Below are 16,679 nucleotides of genomic sequence, written 5' to 3' on the forward strand. Positions count from 1 at the left end.
AAAAGATCTTAAGGTTCTTAAGTTGACTGAAGAATCCCATTAAGAAGTTCTTGTGTACCTCACCTTGTTTTTTAGAAAACAGAAGAAAAAAATAAAAAGAGCTTGTGAAAGTATATGTAGGTCCAGATCAATCCAGAAGAATATTTAAACATATTCTAGACCCACTGACTTCAATCGCTTAAGTGATTTGTTGGAGCAGAGCCAGCACAAGAGCTCCCTGCAAGAGCAAGGCCATAAAGAACAGTTGGCGATATCCTTCTCTACCTTGTGCGCGTCTCCTTGCAAGATAAAGTTTGTTAAAACAAACTCCCTCTGGCTTTGAGTGCCCTCTATAGACCTAAAATAGTACACAAATAGAGCTTGCTAAAAACTTCAAGGGATTGTGACGGGGTTTTTTTATTAAAAAAAAAAAAGGGGGGGGGGGGAAGAAAAGACATCTGCTACACCCACAAGACATTTGTTAAATTACAGGATATATTAAAAATTCTACAGATATAAATGTGGTATCAGTTATCTGCTGGGGAAGAACAAATACTCAATTGTGCTCTTGCACAGCACTTAAGCATGGCTGGTGGTAGGCTGGTTCGGAATGAATTTTCCCTTTATTAGAGAAAGTAAGGTAATCTCTGCTGCCTTGTAACTCTAGCCACGGAGAAGAGGTAAGAAAAAAAGTTTAAGGAAAGTACGCAAAAATCAAAAGAAATTGCACACATGCCGTTGCATACATTTAAAGAAAACAATTGCAAAATGGTGACTATACATTACATTTAAGAAGAGGAGACTAGTAACAGCTCACGGTCTGGATATTTGCCCTCTGAACCACAAATTCATATTTCTCTTTAGGAAGCCAAGACTTCGGTACTTGAAAGAAAAACATTCTATAATCAAAACATAGTAACTTTCCCCCCATTTTTAAAAAATGATACACTCTAAGGTAATCGTGGCTCCACGTTTCAAGTAGACAATACAGTTTTTCCAAGGTGTTTTGTTAAAAGGTCTATTTATTAATATTTCCATGCTGCGATTTGGTGTTATATCATAACAACTCTCAGTGAAATGGATATGGATTTACACGTGAGACAACAACAGCTCCAAAAGGAGCTGTTAAAGACCATTGACTAAAATAACACTTAATGTAAAGGTTCAGCGGGCTGCAGAACCCGATACCTAACAAACACTGTAAACGCACGTCATTGCAATTACTAATACTAAATCGTACCAAGCTCTCACTCCACTTTTATGACAAAAAAAAAAATAAAATAGATAAATCATTGAGTGTCCTTACCAGAACTACTCTCTGAAACCCCACAAAATTGAGATGTGGCAGCAGTACAGCCCTTGGTATTACACCACCTGTAACACAAACCATATTATGATAGTTTCTATCAATATTGATTTTAAAGGACGAAAAAAGGATAAAAGCTGTTTTTCTACCAGTCTTTTACTGAAAGCATTAAAACAACATTCAGTTTCCTACTGATTACAATATATGCTTAGATAAGAAAATAACCAAACAAAAAATTAAAGACCACCTTTTGATTACTTACATGGAATAAGTTTTAAAAATTACAGGCACAGTTTCAACTCTCTTCTCGCTCTCTTAGTTGAAAACAAAACCCCAGCACTGAATAGAGCATTAGCTTTAATGGAGTTTCTGTTCTTTTTGGTTGCTCTTATTGACAAAAGGGAACTTTATGAGAATCCAGATTAAAGTTTACAAATGGCTGAGTATTGACGCGGTAGCTGATTTTAGTGTTAGCTAAAGCATACAACTAAAATGACTCAAAAGTAAGATAAAAAATAGGAAACACAAGGCCGTGATCAAACCAGCCCGTGTTCTCAAAATTGAGCATTTTGGATCTGAATTTAATACCAACAAATTAAAAAGAACATGTTATATGAAAGAATCCCAAAAATACCTTTGTGGAGTAAATTTCCCCAAACCTTAAACACTCCCTAGGAGTTAAGAACGTTACGCGCCTGTGATCAGAACAATTACCGATCCTACACTTGTATAATACAGTGGTTGCTACCACCGATATTCAGTACAGATTAAATCATTAGAGAGTAATTTTACATAAACCAAGGGATTAAAGAGAAAGGTTTGAAGGTAAGAAAGCAGAAACACTGTGTGTGCACTGCAAGAAAAGTGTTCACATACCCAAAAAATGCTTTTTGAGGCAGGACATACTTAATAGTAAACCAGCTAACCCTGCCCTAAGTGGAAGAGGATCAGGAAAAGAGCAAACTATTTTCTAAATACTAAACTCCAGCCACAGAGGCTCACCAAATACATTACAAATAACACTGAAACTTCCCAAAGACCTCCTCAAAACAAGGACTAAATCCAAGGAAGGCAACACATGCCTTAAACAGCACGTAGCATTTCAGACTTTCCATCTTAAAAATAATCACTGACCTCTAAGAAACCCTCCGCTATTTAGTCTGTTACTAAGCTGAATAAGACTTGAAAATATTATTTTTTTCCTTGTTTTGATTGAGGAACTACAGAATATTTTGGTCAGCGATCATTTTCCGTGCTTAAATTCCCAAGAGATTCAAATAAATGTCTCCTCCCTCTTTTCCGCAGAGCCCGGGGCGGCCAAGGGGGCATCAGGCTCCAACAGCATGGGCAGGGCCCCGGGCGAGAGAAGGGAGGATGCGATGAACACTGATGGCACTATGCTCCTCCACGGGTAGGGAAACTGTTTGATTACTATTTCATTAATATTTAATTAATATTTACATATTAACGGTTCTCCCTTTTGGAGTAAGAAGATATAAGTACTGTGACCTAGAGGTGTGAGCAGTAAATACTACAAAGCATCACTTAGAGATCACCAGCTGCTTCATAACAAAAAAGTTAGTTAATTCATTACTACGTTTCTATGAAAAATACTCCAGTGCCACCACCCTGGATTTGAAAAGCATCTTGGTCCTTCTCTGGAGCAACACTTACCGAGAGCAGCTCACAAGAGAAGTGAAAAGGTCCTGACCGTGTATTAATGAAATTTTAATTCTCTCCTGAGCTATTATGTACTGCCTTGATCATTTCTGCAAACCTAATTGTATATATCACTGTATTGCTAAAATGTAATTTGAAAAAAAATAAATAATCAGAAGCAAAGTTTAAAACACTTATAAAATTTTAACTCCAAGATGACTGATAGCGCAAAAGGTCGTTAAAAGGGGATGCTGATCCTGCTGGCTAAACAAACAGGAGGGAGCCATTAAGTTTCAACACTTATATGCTTTGACCTTTGTGCGTTTTATGTTTATATTAAGTATTTTTCATTCAGAGTGAACTGTCTCAAGTAAATAACTGATATTACCCCCCAAAATGATGCCACACAGGAGAACGGCCCGGGAGAGCAGCGTACCGTCACTCCCTCAACAGAAGCTGCTGTAAGAGGAATTCCTTTCCTCTCCACAATTCCCAACAGATCGTACACAAACACACAACATACACAGAACACCAGAAATTCAGCATTGTGTCAGCCTCCCTGCAACAAGCAGAAAACCCATGTACAGGTAACTCATTTGCCATGGGACGGAGAGGGCTGAGGGGCGCAGGGCAAGAATGAAATGTGTGGCCCAACTTGACAGCTCTTTTAAGAATGACTAAGTGCAAAAGTAATTTTTCAGGTGGATCCTAGGAACCAGCTACTTCTGCAGCCACTTGCATCACACAGTGTGAACATCAGAGTATCCCCTAAATTATATTTATCTTGGAAACACTTTTATCCAGTTTCAAAATTAATAAATAAGACTAAAATTTATTGCATGTGCTGCAAAGACTTACACATTACATAGAGAGATATGTTCCCTTTACTATTTTTTTTTTCTATCTAAGTTAGCAACATGAACAGAATTTGTAGCACATAGGATAAAAGCTTCACATTTAATTATATTCCTACCAAGCGACGTGATGAAATGAAGCACATCACAGGGTGCTCCCTACAATCCCAGGGTAGAACTTCCCATACTCATCCGCTCTTCACACTTTCTTTCTGCAATAATGCCGTGGATTGCTTCCTAGTTACATGCTTAGTCTTTTAGTTTTCTTTCTTACGAGATGCCTACCTGCATGTATTTCAGAGAATCTAAAAAGAATCAAACTGCAAAGCTACAGTCTCATTAAAGAAAAAAATAAGAGTTGGACGAGGAGGGGCAGGGCTAAAGAGATTTAGCGACCTCAGGGAAAGGACAAGAAGAGAAAACACTGCAAAAACGTGGATGATTTTGAGAACCCAACATTTTACATGACGCTAACTGGCAAGCTTAATGACTGTATCTGTTACTAAAATGCTCAAACTCTGTAAGAATTTGTGCATCATGGCATGAAATCTTTCCCACTGCAGCTTAAAATATCTATGCATTTAAAAACCACATACAAAAATACACATTACTTCCCCATTTCAAAATTAATTACAGGGCAGGAATTTTATCACACTACCACCGATGCACGTGATGATGCCGCATGTAAAGATACTGCCCTTGTTTTGGCAACAGAAATGGTGAATTTAAAAAGATTCTGTGAAAATGTCACGCTCGTTCTGGAAGTAGCTGGTTAGTACTGCTGAAGCTGGAGGACGGGTGCCCGACGAGGCCACCCTGGATTCACCTTGATCAGCACCGAGCCCTATTGACCCATTTCACAGGTATTTTCCACAACCTTTTTCATTTTGCTAACTGAAAGAAACACAAGGCAGACTGCACCTTGTATTTCTTGAAATTAAAGGAATAGAGCTAACCAAACTAGACTGACTCAATCTCTTAAAATGATAGCTTTGCTTGCAACCCTCCTAAGCTCGTGGGTAGCAATTTTCATTACAGGTTCTTCTCTTCCATAACGTGAAATTGAAATCCTTACTACTAGTAGATTGGGACTTCTTAAGTCAATGCAATTTTTTTAAAAAATAATCAAAAATGGATTTTTTTTTAACAAACCAGTAGCATTTCTTTTTTGAATGACCGTCTAGGGTACTTGCTCGTTTTGATATTAAATCATGTATACTTAGGGAAAAAAGACAAAAAAGTAAATTATGTGCATATAAAAAGTACTGATGTGCATGGCATAAATTGGATGTGGCCCATCAGGGAGAGAGAAACGATCTACTTTTAGGAAGTATTGTTTACTGCTGGCTTCCCCGCCACACCACCTGTTAATAGTATTTGCTGTCGTTTTCTTTCTGTATGACTATAGCAAAGGCTGCTAGTAAGGCGATGAAATGCGTGCGTGCAGAAAAAGAATTCGGTATAATCTGACATTAAATAAAAATGTAAGTCTCTCTCTTGAACCTGAGGCAATGCATGAGATGGCAGAGATCTTCAGAGAGCCCACTGCAGGAATAAAACCTTATTTTTAGTCTGGCCTATGAGCGCAGCATAATTTCTGCCTGCTTCTCCCCCCATTTGCATAAACCCAAATCTTAGCACTGAGATATTTGATCTGCTCGTTACCATTTAGTCCCACTAATCCCTCGATTTCAAAGACCATCCAACCAACAAATGTCACCAGCAGAGAAACTGAAACCCAAGTAATACGTTAAGGGCTGGTTCATCTACAAAAACAAGATTTACTTTTCCATTTTTTCCTCTGCAAATGTCCCTTTTTGCCACACCTGAGAGAAAAACCCAACTAACAAAAGAGGCAGCTTAGACAAAACCAAAGTCTTGGGTTGAAAAATTCACATCGTTCTGCAAAACTTAAGCAAATCTGTTTAATTTTCCAGTAGGACTGCACCGATTGCTAAATATTTTGTCATAATCCAGCAGTTTACACACTGTACAGCCAAACACAGCATCAGAAGATAAACTGACAAGAAATCATTTATCGCACGCAAAGTTTAAGATCACAACTCACCCAATTTATGATCCCAAAGTAAACATGATAGAAGTGGTATTTCCTCGATAATAGCAGAAATCGTGATTTCGGGAGAAAACAGAAACACTCATCGCAGAGTAAGACTCCAAAACCATGAACAGCCCTAATCCCACCGAAAGGGACTGAATGAGACTACTCGGATACTGAAAAATGTATGCAGGGAAGTTTGAGCATTACAAAACCTTAAAAATCTTTGGGCCATAACCATACACAAGTAAAAAAAAAAAAAAAAAAAAGGAAAATTTTAGTCCATAAATTTATAGCCCAGACAACTAACATTTTCCATAAAGCTCCCCCAGCAGATGACAACCAGACATGGATTATAATGCCACAGACACACAAAGCTTCAGTGGTGTTGCATCTTCACGTCTAACTGTACTATTAAACATTACATTCTGAAAATGAAACTATGAATTTTAAGATCTTTATCTGTAAAACGCTAATGTTCTGCTTTGACTAACTCAAGGCAACGTTGCAAGTGAACGCGCATCTTTTCTTCTCTCCCTTATCCACTGTCACATTTCCATAATTCATCTTTCTAACGATTTAAGAAGTCCTGGTGGTGCTCAAAAAGTCTTATATTTGAGCAGCTGCTGAGGGCACACCAAGGAAGAAGCAGTATGCACATCCATAGGAGCTTTGACCGGTGCGTTTATTGAGCAGATGAGTTTTTGAGCTTTATTGTGTTGTGCATTCTTCACCTGGGACATGTCTTTGAAACACTAAATTAAAACAACACAGGAGTTAAAGAACTGGACCAAAGCGACCTGCATTTCCTATCGTCCCATTATGCTTCATGGATGGAAGACAGGCTTTTTTTTTTTTTCTTCCTTTTTTTCCCTTTAGTATTTTGTAGCATACCTCCAAGGAGCCAATGCATATTGCTGTTTTTCATAGATCGTTTATGTACTGTCTGCCACAGGACACTACTCCTATACGTTTCTATAAAGTTACTTGGTCCGACTATTTTGGAAACAAGGCACTGAAATTCCCATTCCTTCTATTTGAGAGAGATTCCAGTTCTTTGGCCCGATCACAGTTCAAACTGCTTGGCTTAAAGCCTTTAGGTTTTATATGTACCTTCTCAGTGAAAAAAAATCAAACACAGGGATGGTTTTTACCAAACTGAAGGGCAGAAGGATTTCATTTTTGAAAGGTTGCCTCCGCTAGTATTGTTTCACGACTGCTGTCGCAAATGCTACAGGCACTACTTTGCATGCTCATTAAAAATGATCTCCGGAGCTTGCCTCTCTTTTTCCTGAAAAAACAGCCTTCAAAATGTAAGCCACTCAAAAGCAATGGTTAAAGCTGGTCTTATTCCTCATTCCTGAAAATCCTCAGTTTTACCATTTTAAAATTTAGTAAGTAATTTTATTTTTTTTCCTTGCCATTCTACACAGAACCTATAGCAGCTTATCTTATGGCAACCAACATCATCACTGTCACCATTCCCAGAGCAGAAGGCTGCTACATACTTTACAAGCCTTTGACTTCACGACCGGAGGTTCATCCACATGCAAAATACGGAAAACAAGCGACCTTCATCTTTTCCTTTACCCCCATTAACTCGGTGCCACCACGTTCTCCCAGGAGAAGAGCTGAAACACAGCAAGCAACAACAGCCACAGACGCTTGGAAATCAGGTCTGTCCTCGTCGCTCTTGGACCATGAGAAGGGAAGAGGCAAACCACCGGGCACTGACCGTGTCTTGCAGGAACCTCAGCTCCTTTCAAATAAATATCAAGTGGGACTTCTGGGATGGAGCACACACCTCAAACTGGGCTTTCATTTCCTTGGGCATGCTTGGAAAAACAGTGGGATTTGGTCCCAAATTGGACTGAAAGCCGGTTATATCATAATTACGTCATATCTAATTAAAGTCCGTATCACTAAAATAGAGACTTGCCAATGTAGATACAAACGTCATCTGGCAGCCACAGTGGTTGTCAACCCTGCAGCTGGAAGATAGCTCAGGATGTGAAAGCATAATAAAGCCACTGAGTAAATAGCCTGATTTCTAGAATTTAGGCAATTTTGCTTTATTTTATAGCATCGTAGTAACACTTTACTAGAGGCAGAGACAGGTTCTTGGATTGCAGAGTTGCAATTCAATAGGTATATGGAGTTACAACGCAGATCACTCTTGCACTCTCTCAGGAGATTCGAGTTAAATTCTTGGCTCAGGCTTGCAGTGAAAATAAACAGACAGCATTAATCTAGTCACCATTTATGCATAAATTACATTAAAAAAAACCCAAACCTTACTATATTAAATGACAGCCGAAAAGACTGTGAATGCATCCAGCAGGACTAACATCAGAACAACAACAACAACAAAAAAAAAAGGTGCCTGACAAAGTCTTTAAAGTAGCTCTTGTAGTTTGTGTATCATCTACTTACGGAGACAAAAAAAAAATAATCATCTCGGGACAGATGAATTCACAAAGTCAACAAAACGACTCAAACCAGGCTTACCAACGCCCGCGGTCCTCCTCTACGGAAAAGCTTTTGACGAGGAAATAAGAGTCTATTTTTCTCCAATTTTGGAAGTATTGCAGCTGTATATTGCTTAATAATTTAGTTTATTAAAGGCAACAACTGTCAAAATCTATACAAACTAATTTGTCGTGCAGCAATCCTACATTATCGGAATCTTGTTATAATCTGACTAATGCACACTATCGCTTTCTAACCATGCCGATAATTGCTTTCTTGGCTGTACGGGCCTAAAGACAGTAATCCAAAACATCTCCCAATTACACTGAAAAATATGCACGTTTGCGGAAAGTTGCATTAGTTAATTCTCAGACTTGATGGGCCTTTAATAATACGAGATTAAAAAACGTTTGCAAAAGAACACTGATTTTTGGTGCTATTCAGCAAGTTACATATTTGTGTAGGAAAATGCCTACACATGTGTAAACACCAAAGAAGCACGTATTGAGATACTTATGGAACATGAGACAGGCTCAAGGAAAAAAGGTGAAAAAATAAAACCTCATTTAGATGGAAGAACATATTCCAAGTCTATACATCGAAACCAACAAGAAACCCAGTTATTAAAAAGCCCTGTACCTCAACACCTATGTAGGTGTGACAGTTATTCATGAATTTAACTTGTTTACTTCCAACACATGCAACTGTCTCTTGCCCTTGCCTTCAATCCTTCAGGGGCGTTGGAAGCTCCTCGAATTTGTTGGTAAATCGGCAGCAGTTCAAAACACGAGAACTTTGCACAGGAATCATTGCTTCATGTTCCCAGAGCACGCTATTTAACAGACGCTTTCCCTGCGGTACCAGGACTGGCATACAGGTAATTTTTAAGATGCTTTAAGTGTTGCGACCTGCTATTTTAGTACTTTGACAAATACAGTTGACTATTTTTGATAGAAAAGATTAGCACGTAAATATTACAAGGACAAGCAGGATTGCCTGGATGCAGATACACTTCTTAGCAGAGGAGAAAACACTGACGTTGCCACTTGAAATGCAAGAGAATTTTTGTAAGTTTTTAACGTATTAGAGATTTTCTTTTAAACTACTACAGAATCTTAAAATTTGTCTATAAATCTTGGCAGATGAAGTGTGCACCTTGTGGCGGATTCTCCTGACTACAGTGAAACCAACGGGATTACGTTACAAACAGGACAATATGAAATAAGCACATGCAGAGACACAGTATTTCCCAAGTCACGTGGAACTGAAGAGAGAACCAAGTACCGTCATGCTAAAAGCGTCAAAAATATACACAGGGACAAAAAGTGCAAAACAAACCACTGACAGTCGCTCCCAACACATCTCAAGCCACCTGTGAAACAAGAAATACCAGGCTTCAAGTGTCCTGTGGAGCTTAAACGTGGGCCTCATCATCTGCCTTCATCTACAGCTCTCATCACGGGAGCAGGCGGGTGCTGTGGTGGTGCCAGCTCTTCCTCAGACCACTGGGAACTGGGCGAACCCTTCCAGCTGCATTTTAGCAATGGAGAATAACTGAACCTCAAGAGCTTCTTGAAACGGCCTGGATCCCAAGCGATGCCTGGAACACCAGTCTCCCCAGCTATCTCTACCAGTAACAGCTCGCTCTATCAGTAACACAAGTTGTTTGGGGTTGGTTCCCTGCCCAGAGCTCTACTGTGCACAGTAAAGAACAGAAGAGCCAGGGGAGGAAAAAAAAAAAATAAATAAAACCACCTTAAAATTGAAATCTTTGGCTATCTGCAAGAAAATGGAAGCAAGAAGCTTGCTGCAGAGAGTCTGTCCGTCCTTAACGGTTTCTTTCAGAAGCGTGAGGCTGTGCATTACGCTGAAACACATGCGGAGACCCAGCTTTGGGGAGACCGGCAGGAGATAAAATACAAAGAGCTCATCACCTTTGGAAGGACCCTGGCAGTTGCCAGGAGGGCTCTGAAAGCTCCGAGCCCCGCACTATGATTCCTTTAGCATCAGTATCGTGCCTGTAGCAGCCTACCCTGCAAAGCACAGCGTATTAAAAGGCAGAAAAGTACATCTGCTTCTTGTTAGACACTTGGCACTAATATGGGCTTTTCCTCACACTTGCAACCAACGCCAAGACCTTAATGCAGCAGATGCAGCGTGCAGTGGAAGGTACCGCTGATGCTTCCACTGACAGGTGAGTTTCACAGGTAACAGCCCGCAGGGTTTTAATCCAGCAACGGCAAACGCTTTCTAGGACACAGCTTAAGCCCCCGAGGACAGCCAGCTAAAAGAATAATATAAACTCTATAGATGGTGGGGGAACAATTTTTGTTCCCTATGAGTGAAGCACTCACAGCAAAGTTATCCACACGAGAGGGAGGAGATACGGAGACGACACACCAAATTCCGCAGCCGGCAGTCACAGCCTGCGGTATCGCAGCATTGTGCTGTCGAGTTTAGCGGAATGCATTTAAAAACGTTTGGATAGGTGACAAAACAGATCGAAAAATATCAAGCACATGGCAAAGTACAATGCCTCTCTCACACATTATATTTTTATTATAAATTCATGTAAGAATTCATTGAAAGGACAAGTATCACATACACTTATTAATTTACAGATGAGTGGAAGTGGGAGAAAGAAGGCAGGAGGAAAGGTGAAAAGGCAGAAGAGGTACAATCCTATGTGGAATTTTTTCCCATCAGAGCAAACCAGAACATAAGATCTCTTTGGTACAGTAACACCTGTGCTATTAGAAGTGACGGGCACTTGAATGCATGTTTTACTCTGATCCCAAAGGATCAAGCTTCTTGTGAGATGCCCCTTCTCATTTTATTCCTCTTCAGTTTGTCTATGAGCTACCCCCTTCCAACGGAGACCAAAAAACTGCCCTATATTTTACTCCATACGCAGGAAAACGCATAGTACTGATGCTGATTTAGGACTCACAAATGGAGGTGCCATGTAGGCAACGCATCATTGGCTTTTCACTTAGGCCTTGGTTCAAGAGGGAGGTTTTTCTTAAAATAGTCGAAGTGCCATTACTTTGAAATCACCATCCTCAGAAAGTGGTTTTGAGAAATACGACCAACTTCGCTGTCAAGCTTTTGACTGCAAAGGCACATCAGCGTGAATGTTACTGGAGCAAAAGTTTCAGAATTAAACATATATGCAAAGGAGGATACACAGCATAGATGAATAATATATGCCTATAAATAAGCAGAAAAATAGACTTAAAATATCCACATAACTATTAATTAGTTATTAATATTAGATCTCTGGTCTATTTCCCTTCAAATTAGCAATTAGCCACCCACTAGCAAAATGTCAATTGCAAAACAAGAGACTATATTTATAGTACAACCTACTTTGAGTTTTGAGATACATGTCAGCCACTTCTAAATTACAATACCCCTATTGTGTGCCTTCTCAAATTAACACCTAACTTTCATTATAGGCAACTATACCTACAAAAGTCACGTTAGATTTTAATAGCCTTTATTACATCACATAAGCTGGTGCAAGCATTTTTCCACACAGAAGCCTACACAGAAAGAAAGAAAAAAGAAAAGCATGAAGGGATTCATCGGCATGAAGTTGGGTTAGACATTGGCACAGAAGTGTCTCCCAAGGTCCTGTGCAGCTGCGATGCTGGAGGAGTGAGCATCCAGGAGATGGTCATAGGAAATTCTTGGCTCTGATTTTATTGTTTCCCATCCAGAGACTAGCTTTGATTGCTAGTACTACAGGCACCGCACGGTGAAATGCAGTACAACATACTACCTCATCTTTAGACTGTAGTCACACGGAAGGGTCTCCAAGAAAGGGGAAACAACGTCTCTAAGAATGTGTCTTAGCAATCAGTGGGGAAGGTGTATGCGCCTGCGTAACATACCCTGCCCAAAACCACGCTGGGTCCACACCAAATCCCCTGGCTACCTACCGAAACGCAGAGGTCCCTCTGTGGCCTCCCCGGCCTCAATTCTATCATGGAAAAACCACGTACAATTGGTGTGGGATGCCTCTTCTCTGCAGCTTTTGCAAATGACGTGATTCAGGACTTCTCTGGCCAAACTAGACCATGTTGGGGAACGTGGTCTGGTGGGAGGTGTCCCTGCCCAAGGCAGGGGGGATTGGAACTAGATGATCTTTAAGGTCCCTTCCAACCCAAACCTTTCTATGACTCCATGATTTTCGAGGTCAAAAGTTATCGTGGTAAGTTCCATTTTTAAAGAACACATCCTATTCCACTGAGTTTTCTTCTGGTTTGTGTGACATGATTTGCCTTGAACACAATTCTCCTCCCTTTCTCTCTCCAGATGCCTGACACTATCTGCAGAAAACGCAGAAAAAAGAGCATCCTGCAGAGGTTGCCTGAAGATGGAGAGCTGGCAGGAGAAACCCTGGCAATAAAACACACTCAATCGCCTCAAGCCTTCTGCTGAGAGGGGAGTGGGACTCATTGTTCAGGGTACGTCTGCCGTAGAGAGGAAACAAAAACAGAGAAAGAATTACACAGAAACAGTTCTCTAAACAAACTTGAGACTAAGGAACACCTTCTCCTCAACAAGAGGTGACCTGTGCTCACATTTTGGTGGATAATAGTCTATTTTATGGTTTTATAGCAGATTAATTTGGAATACTCAGAAATGTCTGGAAGATAGACTTGAAGCGAAACACTAATCATTGCTGCTCATCTTTCCTCTTGATATGAAATCACATCACTTTCCATCAGCTTGCAGGAGCACGCTCCTCCTAATAATGCCTTTTCCAGAGCTTTCTTCTACAGCCTAGCTCTTTTATTCTTGTAAAAAATAAAAAAATCCCCTCCCAGCCTCAAGATTTGCACAAAACCAGGGGCCCTGTGCCAGCTGTTTAATTTCTCATGTATTTATGCATACCAAAGTATTTGTACGAAGAAATCAATTGTAGCTGCAACTAATTTTGCACGTTGCCGATTCACCTTTAAATCCATGGGGAGTGAAAAGAATCCTGAATTATTAAGATCAGTGTTTGCTAGCCGGGAACACGACTGTCTATGTTTTTCCATTTCCTAAATTTTGCTTTTATCTTGAAATTCACTTTAACACTACACCTATTAATAACTTAGAGGAGTCAAAATTGAGAAAAGGAAACAAGAGCTGCAAGAAGAAACAAAATACGAAGCCAGCTGGGATCCAAAGCCACTTTCATCACATGGGATATTTTTATATCCATTGTACATTTTATTTTTTCTAATAACTGTCACACACGTAAGCAGGAAAGCTGCAAGGTACTTTAAAAGGACATAAGAAAGAAAAGATGAACGCAGCCCCATCCATCCCTTGCTGGGCTTTTCCTTTATATATGCTGAAAATATTTAAACCTCAAGGAGATTATTTAAAAATTTTCAGGATTAGGGTGGGCTCGACCAGCTGAGGGAAAGTCTCCACCATCAGCAGATTTCGTTCAAACAATAATGGCTGTGGGGATCCCACATGTCCTACAGCTCTGAATAAAAACTGGAGCCCAGCTATCAATAAGCAACTTCGCCTCTGTCGCCGTAACACCGCACACGTCTCTTGCCTTATAACAAACCAGCACCAAATCCAGACCTACTTTGTATCTTCTGATTTTTCTCCGATTCCAAATCAGTTTACTGCAACAGCTTATCTTAAAACATGCAAGCGCTACCAGCAGAAGGAAGAGATTATATTAATTTAAAGATTGTTTTTTAGTTACACTTATCCTAGGCAAAGCTGGCATTAGAGGGAAGGACATTTGACATGATTTTTACGGTTTAATTACTCTTAATAGAAATAGGGATAGAATTTAGAGGTTTGGGTATGTCATGGAGATGACGGCAAGTGGTTTTCTGGGAAGTCCTGGCTCATACAGACCACTCAAAAAAAAATCCACAACAAAAACTTCTTCAAACCACAGAAAAAGAAAAAGCAAGTAACTGACAACTAACCCCTGTTGCTGATGGCTGAACACCCATTTCTCTACATACTGTATCTTCAGACGATTATTTCATATCCCACAGGTTCCCGGCCACTGCTGAGGGCCGCTTTCCACCAGAGAAACCACAGACTTCACGGTCAGTCTGGGTGGTAAGAGGGTTCCCCCTCAAAGATGCCAGGGAAGCTGCATTTCCACTGCCCTTACCCAAATTAATTCAGTTAACATATTAACTGAATTGAAAGTTATAACTGAATACTCTTACACACCCACGGAAACAATAAATCCTTTGCCATCATATCGTCCACCTGAACTGCAGTTAAGAAGAGAGCCAAACGTGATGACCCGTGCGCTACAGCAAGAAAAGCAGACACGGTTATCCTCTACGGACAGAGGTGAGGACAAAAGCACGATTCAGGCTATGGAAGGTCAGAGGCAGAAGAATGAGGTAGCACTGTCAAGCGATCATGGACTTTAACTTCGGCTCCTAAATCTCCTAGCCTTTTACAAATGTTATTCAAAATATATCAAAAATGTTATTTTCTGCCTCAGGTGAAGCAAACCTGTCCATCTATTCAGAACAGCAACACCCAGATGAGGAAGAGGTTCACTGTACATATGCCACAACATGTATTATTTGGGGGGGGGTTGGGGGGGGGGAATCAAACAACCCAAACCCATAGTTCATTTTGTCAAGAAGATAAGCGAGAGCACTTTCAAGTAATTAAAGGTTTGTGGGCTTTCTAGAGCTATTGTACTTTACATTTATACATACCTGCTATATTCTTTATCAATCTATAATAAGCTATTATTTTTATAAGATAATAGCAGATCCATTTTTGTTCCCTTTCATATTGAGAAGCGAACTCTTTAAGCGCTAACTACCCCTGACAATGCCATTAAAACCCGACCCAATTTCTGGATGCAAACGCACGGCGTTTTTCAGAGCACAGCCATAGGTAACCAAGTTCATCCCTATTTACCTTGCCCCTCAGTTCCCTTCCTAACACTGAAATCTGAGGGGGAAGAAAAAAAAAAAAAAAAAAAAAAGACAAGGCTACGACAACTGAGTGCCTGGGAGGCGAATGAGCAGGGACACGCGCAGGGGAGGGGGTGGCAGCCCACCCAGGTGGGCTCCGATGGCTTGCGGAGAAGGAAAAGGTGAAGGAGCAGATGGGCAGGGTTTGTATCACCTCTCGGCACTGCAAAGCAGACACAGTGAATTAAAAGGCTGCAAGGCCAGGATTATATAAAACCAAAAAACCTCTGCTAATCATCATCTTTACTATCTGCGTATAAATCACACTGCGCATTGATACCAACCCTTGTAAGAACTCTGATGTGGTCAGACACGCGTGGATAACGCGTACAAAAAGATCTGCAAAACACACACACAATTAAAAAGCAACACAAGATGGGGATTTTACTCATTTCACTCAAATTTCTTCTGTTCTGTTCCAGGCAACTCTCTTTTTGTTCAAGGAACCTTCGCAGCAATTAAACCCAGCCATTACGAATATTATTATTACCACTATTTATCTGAATAACAGCAGCATCCGAAAGACCCTTTTTCAAGATGGGGGCCCCATTGTGCTAACGCTGCATAAACATGTAAAACTTCATTCCTGCGCCGAAGAGATTGTAATCTAACCAGACGAGGTTGATAAACAACATAAAAGCAAAATGTCAACAATAAAAAAGAAAAAAGAAAAAAATCTCCTGTGCAGGACTTTTGTTGTTTTGTTTTAATATATTTTCCTTAGTCCATCTGCTACTTTTTCTTACCGACCAAGGTGCTCCAGACAGTCTGCATCGCTGCTGCTGCTGAGTCTGTCCTCCTAGCACATCCCAGAATAAATAAATAAATAAAAATTCCTCTTCTGTGGGAGGCAAAAAACACAGAAGAGACTTCAAAGATAATGAAAGTGCCGAGATGCAACACAGCTCTTTTAGCCATTCCTGAAAGTGCTAGCTGTTTCTGAGTTAGGATAAGTACAATGTTGAATACTGCACCTTTATCTAAATTCACTAATTTCACTGGTCAGTGAAATTAAATATTTGTAGTACTGAACGAGGATTAAATGCTAGCCCTTGGTTTATGTGCAAAAAAAAACCTAGATAAAGAGCTATATAACAAGTCTATTCTGTGTTTGGAAAAACCAACCTGTATACAGCTCGCAGTGCGAGAATGCCATTTCTCTTTATTTTCTAACCATATACCAAACTGCCTCCTACACATAAATCCTTGCTCGGCCCCAGTGAAGGCAGCAGAAATGGGGGTACTGAGATAGATCAGAACCTCGCGAGCCGGGAAGTGTTCTGAGGAAAGGAAGCAGCATCACGGGAACAGGCACTTTTTGTGTCCCTGGCTCCGGCTGTCGGGCTGCGCTAGGCAATGCCTTATTAAACAGCTGA

General features: G+C 40.3%; 1 protein-coding gene across 4 annotated transcripts in view; it reads right to left on the reverse strand.

Annotated features, from left to right (window-relative positions):
* The window catches only part of TBL1XR1 (TBL1X/Y related 1), a 121,734-nt gene that overhangs the window by 39,092 nt on the left and 65,963 nt on the right, over positions 1–16,679 (reverse strand). For 2 of the 4 annotated variants that reach the window (XM_063338440.1, XM_063338441.1), the window contains one exon: positions 1,286–1,353. The exons of the other annotated variants lie outside the window; for them this stretch is intronic. The gene's annotated coding sequence lies outside the window, so the exon portion shown is untranslated. The remainder of the gene's footprint in view (positions 1–1,285; positions 1,354–16,679) is intronic. 4 annotated transcript variants of the gene reach the window in all.

The sequence above is a fragment of the Chroicocephalus ridibundus genome, chromosome 6 (genome assembly GCF_963924245.1).
Source record: "Chroicocephalus ridibundus chromosome 6, bChrRid1.1, whole genome shotgun sequence".
NCBI classification, from domain to species: Eukaryota; Metazoa; Chordata; class Aves; order Charadriiformes; family Laridae; genus Chroicocephalus; species Chroicocephalus ridibundus.